This window comes from Furipterus horrens, unplaced genomic scaffold (genome assembly GCF_987537825.1).
Source record: "Furipterus horrens unplaced genomic scaffold, mFurHor1.1.pri manual_scaffold_10, whole genome shotgun sequence".
Lineage (NCBI taxonomy): Eukaryota > Metazoa > Chordata > Mammalia > Chiroptera > Furipteridae > Furipterus > Furipterus horrens.
In genome coordinates, this window is record NW_028327180.1 from 10,909,087 (window position 1) to 10,928,980 (window position 19,894).

At 44.0% G+C, this 19,894-nt stretch overlaps 1 protein-coding gene across 1 annotated transcript in view; it reads right to left on the reverse strand.

Annotated features, from left to right (window-relative positions):
* The window catches only part of ELF2 (E74 like ETS transcription factor 2), a 77,143-nt gene extending 72,511 nt beyond the window's left edge, over positions 1–4,632 (reverse strand). Inside the window, exon 1 of the mRNA XM_090288889.1 lies at positions 4,406–4,632. The gene's annotated coding sequence lies outside the window, so the exon portion shown is untranslated. The remainder of the gene's footprint in view (positions 1–4,405) is intronic.
* Between the last annotated feature and the right edge of the window lie 15,262 nt (positions 4,633–19,894).

Here is a 19,894-nt window from a genome sequence, read left to right on the forward strand (position 1 = left end):
ACACTACTGTATTGTACCCTTAAAAAGTTAAGAGGACATATCTCATGTTAAGTGTTCTTATCACAACAAAATAATTTTTTAACTATAAGGTTTGTATAACTACAAAACGTCACTGAAAAAAATTAAAGATCAAAAACTGGAAAGAAATTTCCATGTTGATGTATTAGAAAATTCCATATTGTAAGGTAGCAAGCCTCCCTAAGTTGATCTACAGGCTCAATGCACTTCCTATCAAAATTCCAAGACTTTTTTGCAGACATTGACAAGCCATCTGATACAGGATTCAAAATTGACACAATTTTTTAAAAACAAAAACAAAATTGGAGGGCTAACACTACCTGGTCTCGTACGTAGACTATCATAAAGTACACTAACCAAGACAGGATGGTACTGGCATAAGGACAGACATATAGATAATGGAAAAGAATTGAGAATGCAGAAATAAATCTTTACATTTACAATCAATGGAGAAATAACAGTCTTTTTCGACAAATGGTGCCAAGACAACCAATATGCAACTGATGAATTTAGACCCTTATTTCCCACCATACAAAAAAGTTAATTCAAAATAGATAAGTCTAAATGTAAGAGCGAAAACTATAATAATAAAACATCTAGAAGAAAACAAAAGAGAAAATCCTCAAGACCTTGAATTAGGCTGAGAGTTCTTAGACAACAAAAAATTAATCTATAAAACAAAGAAATGAAAAATTAAACTCCATCAAAATTTAAACTTTTGCCAAAAGAAATTAAAACATTTGTGCCTCAAAAGATTCTAATTTAAAAATGATATGATAAGCCACAGACTGAGAGAAAATGTCTGCAAATCATGTATCTAAAAAAGACTTAAATTCAGAAAATATGAAGTGTTACAGCTCAATAACAATAGGATAGACAAAAAACAGGCAAAAGATTGAATATCTATTTCACCAAAAAGAATAATCATACCAAGAAATGCTCAATACCTCAGTCTTTAGGAAAACAAAAGTTAAAACCACCACAATGAGTTAGTTAACCACTTCATACCCACTAGAATGGCTATGATTTAAAAAAAAAAAAAAATGTAACAAATGTTGGCAAGAATGTGAAGAAGCTGGAAATGTCATAAACTGCTGTTAGAAATGTAAAATGATTGGCTACTTTAGAAAACAGGTTGGCAGTTTGTTTTTTAAATTTAAACAGATGACCCAGCATTTCTATTCCTAGGTATCTACCCAAGAGACTGAAACCATATGTCCACATAAATACTGGTATTCAAATTTTCAAGCAACATTAATTGCACCAGTCAAAAACTGGAAACAATTCAAATGTCCATCAACTGGTCAAGAGATAAAATGTTGGATAAGCTATACAATAGAATACTAGTCACCAATTAAAAAGAACATTACTGATACATGCTACGATAAAGATAAATTCCAAAAATATTATAAGTGAAGGAAGCCAGATGCAAAAGACTACCTATGATATGATTCCATTTACATTATCAATTCCCAGGCAGGGCACATGCCTGGGTTGTGGGTTCCATCCCCAGTCAGGGGGTGCGCAAGAGGCAACCAATGGATGTTTCTCTCGTGCATGGATGCTTCTCTTCCCTCTTTCTCTCACTCCCTGCCCCTCTCTCTAAAATCAATAAGAATGTCCTCAGGTGATAATTTAAAAAAAAACACAAAAGGCAAATCTGTAGAGACAGAGCACAGATCAGTGGTTGCCTCAGGCGGAGGGGTGAGAAGGAGGGTTAACTACAAACAGGCCCGAGGGAATTTTTGGAGGTGAAAGGAATGTTCTAAAACTGGTTTGTAGTGATAGCTGAACACTTCTATATATTTACTAAAAATCAGTGAATTGTGCACTTACAATGGATTAATTTTTGGTATTAAGTCCAAAAGCTGATTTTTAAGTGTACATACCAAGAGAGAGGAAAACATGTCCACAGAAGAAGTTGTACACAAATGTTCATAGCAGCATTATTCATAATAGCTGAAAAGTACAAACTCAGATGTCTATCAACTCATAAATAATGCGTGGTCTATGCACACAATGGCATATTACTCAGCAATAAAAAGAAATGAAATGACACGCCACAACATGAATGTGCTTTGAAAGTGTTATGCTAAGTGAAGAAACCAGTCATGAAAGATCACATATTGTATGATTCCATTTATTTATATAAAATGCTCAGAATAGGTGTTGGGGGAAAAAATTAAAAGTGGCTGCTAATGGGTATGAATGGGTATGCGGTTCCTTTGTGGGGTGATGAAAATGTTCTAAAATTGATTATGGTGAGAGTTGGCAAAACTCTGAGTATATTAAAAATCACTGAATTGTACACTTTAAATTGGTGAACCGAGTGGCATGTGAATTGTATCTCAATAAAGCCTGGTTGGTGTGGCTCCGTGGATTGAGCACTGGCCTTGAAAGGAAAGGGTCGCCTGTTCAATTCCCAGTCAGGACACATGCCTGGGTTGCTGGGCAGGTCACCAGTTGGGGGCGCACAAGAGGCAGCCACACATTGATGTTTCTTTCCCTCTTTCTCCCTCCCTTCCTCTCTCTTTAAAAATAAATAAATAAAACCTTTTTTAAAAATCTTGATTACCATCTGTGAGTAGGTAAAGGCCTTCAACACTGGTAGGCCCAACCACTGCCACAGTTACCAATCTATTAACTTAAGATAGAAAAATCTCAGTTACAAATTCTTTCCAACAAAACTGATTTTGTGAGTATGTATGTCTGAAATGAGAAGCAATGATTAATCAATTAATTAAGTCACTGAGCTAAAAAACAGGCTGACGTTAAATATTCATATTTCAGATGCCCAAGATATTTCAGTTTTCTACTTCATGTGTTTACTAGGAGAGACCTCCATAACATTCGTATGAACTCACTGTGTAAACTGTGTTGCACTATATATAAACTTTCATTATTCCTAAATTCCTTTAAACCTAACTTAACAGCTTCCAGTCTTATATACAATCATTCTACCTTCTGAGAAAAGAAACTCGGGAACAAAAACACCCAATCCAGACTTAGAAAAGGGCACATACATTCCCCTGTGATTCTGGCACTCTTCTGTGATTATGGCTCTAGAGAAGGTCCTTAATTTACCTCTCCATAGAGACTCACAGATAAAAAGGAAAGCAAATCTGATTACCAAACACACGACTACTGTTCTCTCATCACCAGATTAAAATTTAAACCACACAGCTGAAGTAGATGTTCACGAACACAAGAAAGGAGGGAAGTCCACAGTTTTACAGTGAAGGGTCCCCTCATTCATTTAATGGAGTGCTAAACTACAAACTTACAGGCTGTTGGTGCTACAGCGAATCTAGCGCCTGGAAAAAGACAGCCCAGGATGCTGGCCCGTGAGAAATATCAGAAACTGTGCAGTCTGGATTACTCTTGGCGGTTTAGAATATTTTCTCCATTCTTGACTGGCACAGAATAAAAATGCCCAACTGGAGCAACAGAGGGGCTCTGCTGCCCAGCTCGCAAAGCTGCGGGGGCGGTCGGCACCGGCCCCCGCAGAGCCCGCCCCGAGCTCCTCCCGCGCCCCCCCAAAACAGCCCTTAGCACGGTCCCCGAGGGCCAGCTTCGCCAAGGGGGTATCCAGAAGGCGGTCACTGGACGCGCGTTCCGGAGCCCGTTTTTGTTTTGTTTAAAAACAGATTCCTAACAGAGCCGAGCCTCCCTACCCCCGGGGAGCGGGGGAAGTGGCAGCAGGGGGCCGACGTGGAGCGCGAGAATAAAAGAATGACCAAGTACAACCTGCCGAGCAAGCCAGCAGCCCCGGACAGGAAAGGTAAGAGGCGGCGGCCAGGCCCGCGGGGAAGGGAACTGGTCGCCAGCCCTCCACGCCACCCCAAGCGGCCCGAGCCTCCCAGGTCCCGCCCCGGGCCGGCCGCCCTGCCCCGGCGCCCGCCGCCGCCTCCCTCCCTACCGGACCCTCCCAGTACGCGCTTCCTCCAGAGTCGGACCCCCGCCCAGGCCTCCCCGCGGGAGAAGGCGGGTCAGTTCTGTCCGCTTCTCGGCAGAGGTGACTCGCGCGGAGATGTAAACACAGCGATCCCAGCTGCGCGCGGCCCATCCCCCCCCCCGCCGGGGTCCGTAACCTCTTCCCTCTGCCCGGCCCCGCGCCCCGCACTCCCCGCGGGCCGGCGCGTAGCGCGCCTTCCCCTTTCTCCAAGTCCGGCTCCCCGACCGTTGCCCGAGGGCACCAGCCCCCTTCCCCCGCGTCCGGCGGGTGTCACGGCCACAGCCTCCGGAAAACCCCTTCGCAAACCCCGGAGCAAACAACACAGGCGCCGGGAGGGGGGCGAAGAGGGAGAAGGCGGCACTCGGGACAGCGAGGCTTCCCCGCCGCGCCCTCCGCGCTCCCTCCCACAGCCTCGGCTGCCCGCGCTCTTACCTGCTCTCTGCGTCGCCTGGGAAGACCGCGGCGTCGCTTTCCCTCCCGGCAGGGCCGCGGACTCGCCGCCGCCGCTGGCCCGGCGTCCGGAGGGAGCCGGGGCCTCCCGGCAGCCCGAGCCGCTCCACTGGGAGAGGTGGAGACAAAACAGCGCGCGCCGCCCAGCGCAGCGCCCCCCACCCGCGCCGCCCCACGGACCCCCCAACCGCCGAGGCGACGGCGGCGACACAGAGCCCGGCACGGGGAGCAATGGTGGCCCCCGCTCCTCTCCCTCCACCCCCTGCTCGGCTCCTCCCCCTCGGCCTCCTGCCGCCGCCACCAGGACACTTGAGTCCGCCTCCCCCACCCCGCCCGCTCAGAGCGCTCCTCCCCTCCCCGCGCTGCGAGGGGGGGCGCGGCACCGCCAGTCACCGCAGCTCCTGTCAAAGCGGGGCCGGCTATTTATACCCCGCGGGGCCAGCCGCGCTCGGCCCCCACCAGCCTGCCCAAACCTGCCTCCACGGCTCTCTCGAGTCCTGCCCGCCCCTGATCCCCCAAGTTCTCCCAAAGCTGCCTTCTCAGGTAATGACTCTCCCCACTTGTCCCGCGCCCTGCCTGGAGCTCCCCCATTCTGCTTCCCCGGCTGGCGCAGGGGCTCCGGCGCGCCGGCCGCCCGGGCGTATTGGGGGCGGCGGGGCCGCGCGTGCACCTGCAGCGCCCGCCCGCGTCTCCCGGCCGGCCGGGTCTGCACGCACACACCCTCGCCACTCTTGGAGCGCCCCCGCGGGCCCGGCGGGCGCCCCATCCCTGCCTCGGGACTCCCGCCTTTCTCCTCCAGGACCGCCCGCGTCGGGCAGTCTGACAGTTACTGGGGGCCGGGGTTGGCAGACTCCGAGCCCGCGTCCCTGCTGTCTCCACTTCTCAGCCGGGCTGAGTGAAAGGTGGGGGCGCGGGCGGGCAGCAGCCAGCCGCCCCCTGGGCCCGGACCCCGCCCCGGCCGCTGACGCTCGTGGCGCACCGCCCAGCCCGGCGCGCGCCCCTCGACACCGCCCGCTCCTCCCCGCCCGGCCTAGTACACCGGCGGACCCCGCCCCGTTCCCAGAAATTACCACCCGCCCAACGGCCGGGCCGCGCGGCGGTTGGTGCCCGCGTTTGCTGATGGTCGGGCGGCTGGGCTCAGCGCGCAGCTGCGGAGCGAGGCGGACGGCCCCTTGGCGCGGCTCCCGAAGCTGCGGGCTCCCGCACCGAGCCATTGTCGCTCCTCGCTCAGTCAGTGACTGAGAAGTAACTCAAGTGCAAGTATTGTTGGTGCGAGAATGCGGGAGCGTGCTGGTGCGGGAGTATTTTGGTCCAAGCGCCTGCAATTCGAAAATGAGAAGCCAGCCGCAGCTGCACGCTTTTGGTTTCCCCACTTTCACACAAAGGGGAACCTCTCAGCAAGGCACTCTCACCCGCCTTCAAGTGCACAAAGCCAATGACACGGTGCCCTGGGCTGTCCTGCGTTTGAAGCGCCTCATTAATGACCTTTCTTATGCACAGTAATGCATACAAACGCCTCAATCTATTCACACACACACACACACACACACATACACACACACACACACACACTCACTCACTCTTCCCTGCCGCCGCATTTTCTGGTACAGTGTTTGTCTCTTTAACAAAGAGCAGTGACTGCCCCGTGCGCTTGGGGACTCATTCTGCTCCCCTCGGGCTCCAGCAGTCCGCTCGGTTGGACGGACCTGGCACGGTACGCACCAGTTTCATTTCTGGGCACCTTTTGCTGCTCCACAACCAGCCTTAAGCAAGGAAGAAATCCTGCTGAATGTAAGTGGTAGCTCTTCTTGCAAGTAACGTGGGAACCATGGAAATAACACTAGGATGGGGCTCAAATATCAGAGAACCACAGGAGGCCCCACTGATTTAAGTCCCTAAAGAACCTGAGAATGTAATGATCTTCTTTCTTTTTTTAAAACTATTAATGCCTCTTTATTTATTGGGGGTGGGGGATGATCCTTCCTTTCCTATCTTAAAAAGCAACTCTGGGGACGTTTTTTCTTAATTAAGCGACTTACTTTTAAACAAAGGGGAAATTCGTATAGCAAATAGGGTTAGTCAAAAATATCCTCTTAAAAAAAATAAGATTCTCTTAACTCTAATGATGATTTATGGATTCCTGAGTTCTAAAACATGACATGTTTTTGGCACCCTTTTGAACTAAAGAATTTATAAATTTGTAACGTTCAAGCTGTTAATACACAGTAAACAGATTACTACAAGCGCAGCACCTTTTCTAGGGTGCTATTTCTAATCCCCTATTTACTGTAAAATAACCTATCACTTGTGGGAACCATTGTCCACTTTGATATTTGAAGGAATTAGTGATCAATACTACTGCATCTCCATGACAAAAAAAAAGTGGCAAATTAGGGCGCACGCAAGGACAAAGCGTGATTGCTGGAGTTAAGAAAAGATCTCTCCTGCAGGGTCGAATCATTCCTGTTGTCAGCTACCATTAAAAGAAATACATCTCCCCTATTGCCGATTGCCAGTAAGCGGAAAGGTTCCAGGTGGGTAACCTTGGTAGAAAACATTATTTTTCCCAATTCTTCACTGCTCCAGGCATGCACACCCTTTGAAATGTGGCTTTGTAGTTCCTCTCATTAGAGATAGAATGTTTCTCCACTCCACTGATGTACATGTAAGTCATTCCACTTGCCTTTCGCCAAAGGAATATGGACAGAAGTGACAGGGTGACAGTTCTGAGCTTGACCTTAAGAGGTACTTACATGTTTCTACTTTCCACACCTGCCTTTCACGGTGTGAAGGACATGCCTGGGTATTCTGCTGGTCTAAGAAAAATGAGAAACATGGAACAAGTTTAGAACCATCCCCCAACTTGGAGCCAGTGACCCACGGAGGGGAAAGAAAGATTGTTTTAAGCACTGTGTTGGGATGGTTTGCTACCCAGAATTAGTGTTGCAGTTGTTGATTGACACAATAGAAGACAGAGCAATCTGTTCTCTTGGGATTGGCCTTGAAGGTGCCAAACTTAGTATCCCCGAGGCAGTTCATTGATAGCAAGTCCTGGGAAGACACATCCCTGATGGAAGCTGGCCAAGTGAGAAGCCCAGAACGTTTGCAGCCCAGCATTCTCAACGGCTCAGGTTCAGGAAGAATGAGCTGATGTGGCCCACAGTCCTAGAAACATGCACATAGGGTTTGTCTTGTGTCGTAACTAGATTGCTTTTACTTCTGTTTTTTTTTTTATATTGCACAGTTCATTTTTAATTATACAGTCGTTCATCAATGTACTCTCACCATCAATTTTCAAGTAATACAAAATAGTTTTTTTTTAAAGCCAAGTCTTCTTTCCTTCTCTACTTTTCTTTCTACTCCTCACCCTCCACACATATCCAGCCATACCATACCTCTGCTCTTCTCACAGGTAACCATAAATTACAGCTGAGCACTTAAGCTTCCAGACTATTCTATGCATTTATATACATATACATGCATTTATAGGGATTAAATATAAATGAGATTATATAACATGTTTATTAGGCAGAATGCTTTTGTACGTCTTTTTCTCTGCTTATTTCCTTTTTGTTTTCTCTAATTATCTAAGACAGCCTTTATAATTTCAGCCCATCTTCAATAAGATAGGCTAACCAAAAGAAGAGGTTTTCCTGCTTTTATATCACATTTCTCTATCTTACATGGGAAGAGGGCCCAGTTTAGGGATGGGAGTAATAATCAACATGAGGAACACAGAAGACTGAATTCTTTCAGGGTACCCAGGGAGTCATTTGCCTCTCCCAAACTATAAATGCTCTTTCTCGGGCTAATGCTTGGAAGCTCTCAAAGTGAATAGTCTGAGAGAACAAGGGGAAGCTATGCTATCTTTTTTCTGATCTAGCGTCTGGAGTCACTCTGCCATATTCTATTGGTTATACAAATCAGTCCCAGTTCAGTGAGAGGTTACACCACACAAGGACATAAGTGCCAGGAGATGAAGAACCACGGGAACCACGTTAGGAACTGGCCGCCACGAAGGGCAGCTGAAGTAATGATTCTGAGTTGACTGACACAATCTTTGAATTTGTTGGATTCCTCATTACAGGTGGGCAAAAACCCGGGTTACTAACAACTGTGCAGACTTCGCAAGAACACCCAGAAAAATCTCTTCGTTTGCCTCTCCTTAAAGAATTAGTGGTTCTGGGCAACTGCCCAGTGATATCCTGGTGTTAAGTGACCTTACTTGTAGGCCACTTGATCCCTTCCTCCGACCACCCCTTTCTGGGCTTCCATAAAGATGATTATTCATAAGTCTCCCATACTCTGGGAACCTAGTCCCCAAACCCACTTTTGGTTTTAGTATCAAATTGCCTTTTATAAATCAGAATCTTTTAAACATTGTATAGTAAACAAATTATGACAAACCTGCCTTAGAGAATGACTAACACCAAAATAATCTAGGGGGACATGTTAAGTTTCCAGAATCCAATGAAACGATTCTTAAGCATGGCATTTGTACCTTCAAATACAATCAGGTAAAACAAGCAGAAAATATAGTTTTGAATATAGAAGAGAAATTGAATTGTCATGAGTTGCATGTATAATTTTACCATGTAATATTTCTAATAAAATGAGTACTTAAAGTTATTTTATAATTTCAGTTGTTGAAAGTAATCTTCTCTTTAAAATAGTACTCTAGTTGGAAGCATTTTATTAATTTCATCCACAGATCAATTAAAGAACATTTTATTGCTTTATTAAAATATTTGATGTGTTTAAGATGGATTACACTTTATTTTAGTTAGAATTTATAATATTTTCAATGTCAAAACCAATTTTTTATAGGGATATTTTGCCTCATCCTTTTTTTAAAGGATTTTATTTATTAATTTTTAGAGAGAAGAGAAGGGAAGGAAGGAGACAGACAGGGAGAGAAACATCAATGTGTGAGAGAAACATTGATTGGTTGCCTTTTGCATGCCCCTAAACGGATACCTGGCCTGCAACCCAGGCCATGTGCCCTGACTGGGAATCGAACCAGTGACCTTTCAGTTTGTGAGCCGGCGCTCAATTCACTGAGCCACACCAGCCAGGGCTCCTTATCTTTATTGTAAAATTAAAAGTCAAAGTGAAATGTTCATGATGACATTTTATTAGTGATTTAAGCTCATATTAATCTTTAAAGTTTCTGAATAAACTGGTTTCTTAATAAAATTCAGGATAAATGCTATAGTAGTTCATTAAGAACACAAAGATAAATATCTTTCATGGGAAAAAATCTGAAATACAATTTCATATTTGTGAGGTAACTAGTTTTCAAGGGCATTTAGCTCTGTTTTTTTCCATTCTATAAAGTTAAAATTAATTAATAGAATCTTTAAATTTTATTTCCTGGATCATCTTAAAGAATAGAAAAATAAACCAAAGTCTTGCGTTCCCCATTATTTATTTGCTTTCTTCTCTGGAGGTTTTTCCTACTGGCGAGCTGCTCAGAGTGGGTGGCATTATTTCAGTTATAGTAAATAATAATAGCTATAAAAACAACAATATCAGACACTATCAGTAGACTACTAAATACTCTCTGTTCATTAATCTTATGAGTGCCATATAATTATCTCCATTTTACAGTTCACAATGAAGGTAAGAAACAGTTAGCCAGTTGTTCAAAGTTACACAGTAGACAGTGGAGTTCAAGACCGAATCCTTCTTCAGAGCCTATGTTCCTAACCGTTTCTAAAATGCAGCTTTGTTTTAACTGTTCTTGTCCAAACATCAGGGATAAAAAGTATTGCTTTCTGCATCAGCCTGGACACCAGCCTTTTGTCCTCGTCCCCCAAATTTGTAGACACTGTTGCCACCTTGCAACCCTACTCACCTCTGGCCTTCCTGTGCGGCCTAACAGAACCGCGGCCAGTGGAGTGTTTCTGGCCCTGTTCACTACCTCCCTCTGTCCAGACCCTCCCTTCTCCACTGGCTGCCAACACATTCCCTCCCCTCGGGCCTGTGGCTCCTATATCCTGTTCCTCCTGTCTGCCTCGCTGGGTCTGAGTAGACTTTCCATATCTGCTGATAAAAGACTGCTAAGCAAAAAGAGAAATTTAAGGCCGGGATAAGAAGTCAATCAATATGGCGGATAAAAAGGTCACAGGAAGACCATAAGAGAAAAGAATGGAATAAATGGGAAGAGTAGTTGAGACTTTTAAAATACTGTGGATCTACGTGAAAGACTGTTAACTCCTCTAATGCAAATGAGAGAGGGAAATAAAAAGAGTTCCATGGTTAAAATTAGTGTTCAAGAGTCCATGAATAGTAATTAATAATATCTGTACTTACATGACGCATGGTCAGAGCCCTAGGTACCAACAACATAACTTTTGAAATTTAGCATCATCTGAAACAGTGTTCACTGACTGTGTGTACTTTCTTTTCATCTTTTCTTTTAATCCTCGTAATAACCCGATCAAGAAGGTATTAACATTATCATTGCTGTCCCCAGACTCTGCTCTTCACAGGCTGCACAGCTTCCTCCTGCTCCTCTTCCTCGTTGTCACCTCCAGCTTCTCTCTGTCCTGTGTTCCCCTTATGAATAGGCCATACCTTTGACATGTGATCTGAGGTAGCTGAAGGAGCCCAGCCAAGACTCACAAGCCTGAAGGTGCTTTATATTCTACTAGTAGAGAATTTCAGAACCCACTTACAAAGTCTGCATTTTTATTTGGTTACGTGAGTGGGGAAAGGAAATTTATATGTCAACAAGAATTCTGTTACCGCCCAGTGTGACTGGGTAAAGTGTAGGTCCTTTTGTGATCAGTACAAACTAAGCTTCCACAGATGGAAGAGGCACGGTTGGAGTCCTCAGCTTCCAGCTTTCGGTTTCTTAGAGCGATCAGAAATATATGTTTAACCGAATCACCCTACAGCAGAAGACACTGAGGCCTAAAAAAATGAAGGGACTTGCTTCTGTGAATACAGCTAAATGGAGTTGGAATTTGCATCCAAAAAATTATTTTTACCAGCTCCCTTTTTGAGGTCGCCGAGATAAGAGCTGGAGAAAAGGAAGGTCTTTGGAATGTTCATGCCCTTGAGCCTAGTAGAAGGAGCTGAGCAACAACATACTCCCTTTAATTGACTAGATAGCCCCTTCCGCCCTACTCCCCCCAGGCAAGACAGGGAGGGACCGAGTGGGATGGTGCAGCGCCCAAGGCCAGGTATGGAATGACAGAAACAGGCTTGGATCTAGTGAGGCAGGGAGAGAGCAGGAAAATCAGGGAGCTCAGGCAAATCGTAGGGAAGAGCTAAAATTGGTTAGGCGACGTTCTAAATAAACATGCATATTCATATCTAGTCTTATATCAATAATTATTTTTTTAAATATTTTATTTATTTATTTTTAGAGAGAGGGGAAGGGAAGGAGAAAGACAGGGAGAGAAACATGGATGAGCAAGATAAACCTCGGTCAGTTGCCTTTTGCACGTCCCCAACTGGGGACCTGGCCCCAACCCAGCATATGCTCTGACCTTTCTGTTTGCAAGACATCACCCAACCCACTGAGGCACACCAGTCAGGGCAAAATTCTTTATTTTTTTAAAAAGAGAGCCCCTACACTGTATAAGTGTCAGGTCCTATGAAACTTTGGAATGATTGGACCTAGAAACTTCCTTCTTGTTCTCTATTGTCTGTTCCTCCCTGGGGCTAAGCCAGAGCTGAAGAGGTTCTCTGTGCTCAGTTTGCTTATCACTCCCCCACAACTACCAATGCACATGTACAAGGTTCTAAACACGTTAAGAGTCTGTAGGCCCTGCCCGGGTAGCTCAGTTGGTTAGAGCACCCCCCCAATACACCAAAGTTATGGGTTTGATCCCCAGTCAGGGCACAGAAAAATCAGCTAATGAGTGCATTAAGTAAGTGGAACAACATATCAATGTTCCTCTCTCTCTGAAAATCAATACATTTTTTTAATATTTTGAAAAAAAATGAAAAAGAGGCTGTAGATGGCCCGTTGGTCCCAATTCCAAATTCCCGAGAGAACAACTACAACAGGCCCAGTTTAGACAAGCTGCACCTTGTGAGAGATAAATCACGAAAATGATAGATTTTTAAAAGCTGAGCACTACCTTAAATGTTATAAAATCTAGAAAAAGAAAATATATTATACTTTTTATTAATCTACTGTCCGACATATTTCTAAAATAATTTTCCTACATTCATTGGCTACATATTATCACATTATTTCTTAATGTGATGATTTTGCAATATTGTTTTCTGTGGAGAGAATAGAATGTAATTAAAATTCTCCTCTATCAAGGAACTAGTATAAATGACCCATTAACGTGGACAACAGGGTGGGGGTTGACTGTGGGAGAGGGGGAGGTGGGTGGGACAGGGGAGAGCAGTGGGGGGAAAAATGGGACAACTGTAATAGAACAACAATAAATTTTTATTTCTTTTTTTAAAAGATTTTATTAATTTTTCTAGAGAGGAAAATGGAGGGAGAGAGAGAGGGAGAGAAACATCATTGTGTGGTTGTCTCTTGTGTGCCCCCAGCTGGGGACCTGACCCCCAACCCAGGCATGTGCCCTGACCGGGAATCCAACCAGTGACCTTTTGGTTTGCAGGCCGGCACTGAATCCACTGAGCCACACCAGCCAGGGCAACAATAAAAAAATTTTTTAATGATTTTTTAAAATAAGATTTTTTTAAGTATATTTCATTGATTATGTTGTTACAGTAGTCCCAATCTTTTCCCCTTTGCTCCCCCCTGCCCAGAGTACCCCCCTTCTCCCAGCAATCCCACCCCCCTTAGTTCATGTCCATGGGTCATGCATATAAGTTATTGGCTTCACCCTTTCCTATGTTATTCTTAACTTCCCCCTGTCTATTTCGTACCAAACAATTATGCTTCTTAATCCCTGCACCATTTCCTCATCCCCTCTTGCCCCTTCCCAGCTGTTAACCCTCCAAATGATCACCATACCTATGATTCTGTTCCTATTCTGGTTTGCTTAATTAGATTTTGTTTTTATTTTTTAGATTCATTTGTTCATAGTTGTGAGTTTGTTGTCATTTTAGTGTTCATAGTTTTGATCTTCTTTTTCTTAAATAAGTTCCTTTAACATTTCATATATTAATGGCTTGGTGATGATGAACTCTTTTAGCTTTACCATGTGTGCGAAGCACTTTATCTGCCCTTCCATTCTAAATGATAGCTTTGCTGGATAGAATGATCCTGGTTGTAGGACCTTGCTTTTCATCACATTGAATACTTCTTGCCAGTCCTTTCTTGCCTGCAAAGTTTCTTTTCAGAAATTAGCTCATAGTCTTATAGGCACCCCTTTGTAGGTAACTCTCTGCTTTTCTTTTGCTGCTTTTAAGATTCTCTCCTCTTTCACCTTTGGCATTTTAATTATGATGTGTCTTGATGTGGTCCTCCTTGGGTCTAGCTTGTTTGGGACTCTCTTTGCTTCCTAGACTTGTATGTCTATTTCCTTCGCCAGATTTGGGAAGTTTTCCTTCATTACTTTTTCACATAAGCTTTCCATTTCTTGCTCTTCCTCTTCTCCTTCTGGTGCCCCTATGATTCGGATATTGGCACGTTTAAAGTTGTCCCAGAGGTTCCTAAGCCTCTCCTCATTTTTTTCAATTCTTGTTTCCTCATTCTGTACTGGTTGACTGTTTTTTCTTCCTTATGTTCCAAGTCATTGATTTGAACCCTTGTTTCCTTCTCTTCACCATTGGTTTTGTGTGAATTTTCCTTCATTTCACTTAGCATAACCTTCACTTCTTCCCTTATACGTTTGCCATACTCAAGCATATGTCAAGCCTGTGAGTATCTTTATCACCAGTGTTTTGAATTCTGCATATGTTAGGTTGGCTATCTCCCCATCTGTAGGTTGGCTATCTCCTCATCATTTAGTTCTCCCACTGGAACCTTGAGCCGTTCCCCCTTTTGGGCCATGCTTCTCTGTCTCCTCATTCTGACAGGCTCCTGTGTTTGTTTGCCTCTGTGTCTTAGGTAGAGCTGTTGCTCCTGTTACATTGTAAGGGGTGGAGCCTTAGGGCTTCGTCAGTACAGGGCGACTCATTTCACCACGTTGTGGCGCTGTGTGTGGGGGAGGGGTCTGAGAGGGAACAATGCTGCTTGCTCAGCACTCACCCCTTTTCCAGGCACTTCTCTCACTTCCATATGGGACTGGCGCCTCTCTAGCTGCTGCCCTGGCCATCATTCCCAGAGTGGGTGGGTCTGTGGATGTTCTAGGACCCTGGGGTCCCTTTAAACAAGCAGACTCTGCTGAGAGACCAGCAGTTTCTGCCTCCACCACAACCCCCACTGGTTTGCACAGTCAGAAGCAATGAGGCTTGATTTTCCCTGGTGCTGGGACCCTGAGCTTCCGGGTCTAGTCAGGAGCTGGGAGCGCTCCCCAGGTGTTTCTCCTGAGTTTTTAAAACGTGTGACTATGCTTCCCGCCGGCCCGCCTCTGTAGCCACAGCTGCTGCCACCACCGCCACACTGCATCCTCTCCACCCTGGCTCCACCCCTCCTACCTGTCTGGATGAGTATTTCTTCTTTATATCTTTGTTTGCTGGACTTCCATGTAGTTTGATTTTTCTGGAACTTCTGGTTGTCTCTAGTTTTGATGCAGTTGTATTCCTTCTTAGTTGTGGAGGGAGACACAGCGTGTCTGTCTAGGCCTCCATTTGGGCCGGAAGTCTCAACAATAAATATTTTTTTAAAGAAAATAATAGAATAATGCCTTCTGAAATAAAAAAATGGGACTGTTTATATGGAAAAGTTTTTTTCTTCTAGTTAGAAAATTAAGTTTTTTCCTACCATTGATAATTTAGATGAGTTGCTATCAGCCTCACATCCTATTACTGGTAACACCTATATTTCCAGGCTTCCTTCACCCCCGCTATTCTTGATGGACTCTGGGCACCATGACTGGCTCCTCACTGACCACTCCCTGAGCTTTCCCACCCATGGGTTCCTCCCTGCTCAGGAATCCCCTCCTACATATAATGCCCTCACTCTGGCTGCCAGGGCCACACAGCCTTCAAACCCTGTCTCAAATAGCCTCTCCTCCATGAAGTTTCTCCTGATTTCCCAGAGATCCTCCCACCCCCTGAAACTAAGTGAGTTTTGCTCTCCTTTGACTCATCATAGCTTTTGGTTCTTTGCCAATAATGCTATATTTTGCCCTAGGTTATAATCATTGTATATAGCAGCCTTACACATTACAAAGGTATTAGACTCCCAAGTCAGTGAGCAAGTTAAAAAAAAAAAAAAAAAAGAAGTTATACTCCAAAAAATTCCTGGAAATATCTTAAGAAGGTGCCAATTTAGAGAGCAACTCACTGTTCTCCCTAGATCAACCGCACTGTCCTCCAGCATTAAAAGAGAGCACTGTTGCACCCCAGATGGAGTGAATTGGCCATTATAAGTATCCCAGGATCTTCAAAGCTACATTCCCCTGCAGCTTGATGAAATGGCCACACTTCGAGTCATAGGAACGGAGCAGGACAGTTCATCACACATAATGCGTTCCCTCCAAAGCACGTGCCGACTGAGCAGAATGAGCAGGGACCTTACCCATTTAAATTCTTCTGGTCTCTCAGTGCATATGGTTGAGTTCATGTAAATTAAATGCACATATAATGGGATTTTATAGTAGAGAAAGTACATTGAAAAGTGGTTAAGATACAGACTCTAGCATTAGACTAGGTGTGCTTGATTCCTGGCTCCATCACTTACTAGATGTGTAACCTTAGTTAAGTTTTTTAATCACTTATTTTCTCTACACCTCAGCTTATGTCTGCAAAAAGGAAGGCTAATAAGGCCTAATTAATAAGCTTGTGAGGATTAATATAGTTAATCTGTAAAATAATATTACATACCTTCTAGGCTTTCAGTGAAAATTAAGTGATCTAATATATGTAAAGCACTTAGAATAGTGTTCTGGCATATGGTAGTAGTCAGTAAATATTAGCTAATAGTCTCTCTGTCTCACTTTCTTCATATGCTTATAAAGGATTAAATGAGAGGCACTTAGAATAGTGCCTATAAAATAGAGCAAGTACTCTCTAAGGGTTGGCTATTATTAGTTCACTATTGTATCCACCCCATTGCAAGTTTCTTGGGGACAGGGACAGGGATACACAACTTTGTATTCTTGCAGTGACTCAAATAGTGCTGGTATATATGAGTTACTCAAAAAATAATTGTAAAATCCAATGTTTCTCCCCCAAATATTGAATTACATTGATTTTAATTTTCATAAATTCATAAAGTTCAATAAAAGAAATGTATATTCATGAATACCTGAATAACTTTCCTACCTTCTTAATCTGCCTATACCTTCTTCTGCAAAATTCTTCATTGCAAGAACTCCCCCAGGTGGCACTGAATAACTTCCTAAATAAAGAGTTATTCAAGTACCAGAGGTGAACTGTAAATTATTTGGGGATAAATGTTGACTTTGGGTGCCTTCCCTGAGTTTTACTAGGGACATTTTCATTATAGGAGCTGGTCTTTAAAACTAGTAATTCATGATCTGTGGTTTGAAGGCACCTTAGAAACGATGCCAGGACACTGAGAAATACATAATCCTAGATTTGTAACTGACTGCAAACTTTTTTGTATCTTAGTTCTTCTGTCTTTTAAATAACACCAACTGAACTCAAAAGTTCGGTGACAAGTAACTGACACAATTCTTAGGACGTTAATATGACCGCAGTCTATCAGTTAAAAGATCCTATCATCAAAGATGATAGTTTTTCCCATGCGTATACTTGTTTGGGAAGGTTTCCCTGTTTCACAGCTCACATTTTCCGAATAGACCCCATGGAGAGGTAGAGAACACAAGATTCTCAGCACCACCCAAGAACCTTTCTGATCAGCAGGGTGGCAGAGTTGTCAGCCAGAGAGAGTTCTGTTAACCCAGGTAGGTGTCAAATACTCCGCTGTCTTGGTTTAACAAAACAGTAAATGTTATTCTCCCAGCAACTGGTGTGATCATTTCTCTTAAGAATGAGACCCGCCTTTGCTGGAAAATTCCATGATTAGGCTGCTTGGAAGCTGGGACCTAAGTGTGAAGAACGGCCCAGCCCAGCATAAAGAGAGGATGTGTTGATTGCGCCAGTGGCAGAGGGCGGAGGAGGAGCCCCTGAGATGATAGGAGGCTGGCTGTGCCCTGTGAGATGCATCCACCCAGCAACCCCGCAAATCCTTGGCGAAGGTATTAACTTCCCGAAGTGCTTGGCAGGCGTGGAATTCCAGGGGAAAGCGGTGAAAGAGTGTATCTGATGTCCATCTCAGCCAAGGACAGAAACACAGGACGACCTGAGGAAATAAACCTCAAGGAATTTCCAGAAATCTCAAAGCAGGATCTGGACTCTAATAATTCATCAAATAAATAGGTGCTGGCACGAAGTTTTCCCAAATCTCCAACGGTGGGGAGGTTTCAGTTCCATGTGGTTTACATTAGTAGTAGTATTAAAATGAAGGTAGCTTATCGTCAAAATTAAGAATATTTAAGTGAGTGGGGAGAAATAAGAAATAAACATTTTTAAACAGTAGACCAGTTTTTAACCAGGCAGACCACGTTCACTGTCAGAACAGAAAATAAATTATAGAAGGAAACTTCCTTGCTACGTTAACAATTTTGAGCAAAATGTGGGAAAAGTATTTTAAAACAGAGTTTGCTTTACTGTGTTGTATTACCTACCCACATCCTATCTTAAGGGTCCTCACCCTTTCTTAGCTAAAGATTTAATTATTTTTTAGAATAAGGTTGGCCTTTTTTTCTTACTTAAAAAAGTAACATGCCCTGGCTGGTGTGGCTCAGTGGATTGAGTGCTGGCCTGAACCGAAAGGTCAGTGGTTCAATTCCCAGTCAGGACACATGCCTGGGTTGCAGGCCAGGTCCCCATTTGGGGGCTTTTGAGAGGCAACCAACTGATACTTCTCTCCCTCTCTAAAACAAATAAACAAACAAACAGCAACAACATCAAAAAAAACGAAAAGAAAAGTAATGCATGGCCATTTTGGAGAGTATTCAAATATGAGAGAATAAATCTACACCTTTTAAAATTATAAAGTAAATTGGTCTCTAGCTTCCCTGAAATACAAAAATCATTCTCAGTAGTATCCCTGGCATGCATAGCATATGCTCTTGTACTTTTAGAAAAGAATGAAAGAACTTTGGACTTCATCCACTGAATTATCAGGACTCTTTGTGGCACATGGCAAAAAACTGACTTGAGCCAGCTTAGCCAAATAAGGTGATAAATTTACTGGCTCGGGTATCCAAACCAGGGACAGGCAAGGACAATTGTGATAGAGCAGTGGTTCTCAACCTTCCTAATGCCGCGACCCTTGAATACAGTTTCTCATCTTGTGGTGACCCCCAGCCATAACTAAAGCATAGTGATTAATCACAGAAACAATATGTAATTATATATGTGTTTTCCGATGGTCTTAGGTGACCCCTGTGAAAGGGCCATTCGTTGAGAACGGCTGTGGTAGAGCCACTCACTTTCAGGATGCTCTCTCTCTGTCTTCCTTCTCTGCTCCTTGGTGGTTCGGGTTTATTCCCTGGAGCCAGCTTGCTGCATGAGACATTGACTGTGCCCTACCGGCTGTGAGGAGAGGGAATACCCTCTCTATCCTGCTTGAGTTCTTGTGGCTACTAATAAAACCGGCACAAGACAGAACTGCAGGAGAAAATCCAGTGTTTTGTTATGTGTCCACGAGAGAATTAGAAGAATTAAGGAAGGGAACGGGCCATTTCTATACCCTTTACATAAAGCAGCATTAAATGTGTGGGGACTAAAAAAAGACAAAGAAGCACATGTCTGGTGGTATGTAGTCAGTAAGAAATTTAAGTGTAATGGATGGGCAGGACCGTAAATTAGTAAAATTAACAAGGGCGTGTTTATAGAGGCTTCTCAGCTCTAAATCCTCTCTCTCTAGCGAAGGCAATCTCCTCCGCAGACTGCTTGTTGGCCCCTTCACGGGACTGAATCTACCCAGAACCAACACCCAGAAAGGTTCACCTCTCTCCTTTGCTTGGCATAATAGTGTGATCAATCTATCATCGGTTTGGAGTATGTCATTTCTTTATTAGCCTATTAAGAAACGTTATCCTGTGTGCTTTTGGCTTGTGAAGAATTATTTACTATAAATTATAATTCCGGCTGTGAACTTATGTTAAATAAATTATTGGCAAAGGCGATCTCAGTCTCTTGGCATACTTTGCCCGCCAGGAAACACACACACACTCCCTCCCCTTCGGTCCCTTTCTCCCTCCCTCCCTCTCTCCTCGGGTGAGAATGGTGTTTGACTCTCTGACTTAGTGCCCTCTTCTGTTTAAAATTTTCAGTGCTCATCAGGCTATGTTACCGGTTCTCCAGCTTTCTGAAAGAGCTTGAGACTGTTGGAATCAAACCTAGTATATTGTACACAGGACAAAAGTTGTGTAAATGCAGGGAAAA